Here is a 2,500-nt window from a genome sequence, read left to right on the forward strand (position 1 = left end):
TCTGCCTGGGGCGGTAAGAGAATCCAGACATTAATCAAAATATACGGCTTATTTGAATATATATATATATATATATATATATATATATATATATATATATATATTTATATATATACAACAAAAGGTAGAAGGGTAAGGGTAGAAGAGACTCTTTAGCTATGGTAAGCAGCTTTTCTAGGAGGACACTACAAAATCAAACCATTGTTCTCTAGTCTTGGGTAGTGCCATGGTCTCTGTACGATGGTCTTCCACTGCCTTGGGTTAGAGTTCTCTTGCTTGAGGGTACACTCGGGCATACTATTCTATCTTATTTCTCTTCCTCTTATTTTGTTAAAGTTTTAATAGTTTATGTAGGAGATATTTATTCTAATGTTACTTTTCTTTCAAAAAAAAAAAAATTTCCTTGATTCATTTCCTCACTGGGCTATTTTCCCTGTTGGAACCCCTGGGATTATAGCATCCTGCTTTTCCAACCAGGGTTGTAGCTTAATAATAATAATAATAATAATAATAATAATAATAATAATAATGATAATAATAATAATAATAATAATAATAATAATAATAATAATAATAATATCCATGAAGATATTGGGCTCTGTTATTCCTATGTGAAATGACGTAATCATTTTATTATTTTCATTATTACTAACTAAGCTACATTCCTAGTTGGAAAAGAAGGATGCTATAAGCTCAAGGCCTCCAAGAGGGAAAAATAGCCCAGTGGGGAAGGGAAATAAGGAAACAAATAAACTACAAGAAAAGTAATGAACAATTAAAATAATATATTTCAAGAACAGTAACAACATTAAAATCTAAATATTTTTGACGGTCGCGTATACTAGTATCTGTATAACTGCCGGACAATCATAAAAGACAATTGTTATTTACGTTAGTTAAGAATGGAAATTTAAGAGGCTTCTAAGAATGGAAGGTTTTCAAGAACGGGACCAGAGGCACTTTCTTAGAATAGGAGAGGGAGGTAAGTTTTGGCCGATGTGGTAACATCCCTGACTGGTGATCGTCAGACTGGGGTTCGAGTCCCGCTCAAACTCGTTAGTTCCTTCGGAACTGCAATTTCGCCATCCTTGTGAACTAAGGATGGGGGCGGGGTTTGGATGAGCCTATAAGTCTACCTGCTCAGTCAACAGCAGTCATTGTCTGGTCTCCCAGGTCCCAACTTGGATGGAGAGAGGGCTTGGGCACTAATCATGTGTATGTATGGTCAGTCTCTCACTTTTCCTTTGCCTCTGCCATTCATGAGTGGTCCTTTAGTCTCTTAGGCATTATCCTACTTTCTAGGCCTAGGTAATGTCACTGTTCCTTGCCTCTGCCATTCATGAACGGTCCTTAGTCTCTAGGCCATTTTCCTACTTTCTAGGCCTAGGTAATGTCACTGTCCCTCGCCTCTGCCATTCATGAGCAGTCCTTAGTCTCTAGGCCATTGTCCTACTTTCTAGGCCTAGGTAATGTAACTGTCCCTTGCTTCTGCCATTCATGAGCGGTCCTTAGACTCTAGGGCCTTGTCCTACTTTCTAGGCCTAGGTAATGTCACTGTTCCTTACCTCTGCCATTCATGAGCGGTCCTTAGTCTCTAGGCCAGTGTCCTACTTTCTAGGCCTAGGTAATATCACTGTCCCTGCCTCTGCCATTCATGAGCAGTCCTTAGTCTCTAGGCCATTGTCCTACTTTCTAGGCCTAGGTAATGTCACTGTCCCTTGCTTCTGCCATTCATGAGCGGTCCTTAGACTCTAGGGCCTTGTCCTACTTTCTAGGCCTAGGTAATGTCACTGTTCCTTACCTCTGCCATTCATGAGCGGTCCTTAGTCTCTAGGCCAGTGTCCTACTTTCTAGGCCTAGGTAATAACACTGTCCCTGCCTCTGCCATTCATGAGCAGTCCTTAGTCTCTAGAGCACTGTCCTTTCTAGAGTAATGTCACTGTCCCTTGTCTCTGCCATTCATGAGCAGTCCTTAGTCTCTAGGGCACTATCCTTTCTAGAGTAATGACACTGTCCCTTGCCCCTGCCATTCATGAGCAGTCCTCAGTCTCTGGGGCACTGTCCTTTCTAGAGTAATGGCACTGTCCCTTGCCTCTGCCATTCATGAGCAGTCCTCAGTCTCTGGGGCACTGTCCTTTCTAGAGTAATGGCACTGTCCCTTGCCTCTCCCATTCATGAGCAGTCCTTAGTCTCTATAGGGCACTGTCCTTTCTAGAGTAATGGCACTGTCCCTTGCCTCTGCCATTCATGAGCAGTCCTCAGTCTCTGGGGCACTGTCCTTTCTAGAGTAATGGCACTGTCCCTTGCCTCTCCCATTCATGAGCAGTCCTTAGTCTCTATAGGGCACTGTCCTTTCTAGAGTAATGGCACTGTCCCTTGCCTCTGCCATTCATGAGCAGTCCTCAGTCTCTGGGGCACTGTCCTTTCTAGAGTAATGGCACTGTCCCTTGCCTCTCCCATTCATGAGCAGTCCTTAGTCTCTATAGGGCACTGTCCTTTC

At 42.5% G+C, this 2,500-nt stretch overlaps 1 protein-coding gene across 1 annotated transcript in view; it reads right to left on the reverse strand.

Moving 5' to 3' along the window:
- Nucleotides 1–2,500, reverse strand: part of LOC137657311 (uncharacterized) — a 36,275-nt gene that overhangs the window by 17,201 nt on the left and 16,574 nt on the right. The window lies entirely within an intron of this gene.

This window comes from Palaemon carinicauda, chromosome 18, assembly GCF_036898095.1.
Source record: "Palaemon carinicauda isolate YSFRI2023 chromosome 18, ASM3689809v2, whole genome shotgun sequence".
NCBI lineage: Eukaryota > Metazoa > Arthropoda > Malacostraca > Decapoda > Palaemonidae > Palaemon > Palaemon carinicauda.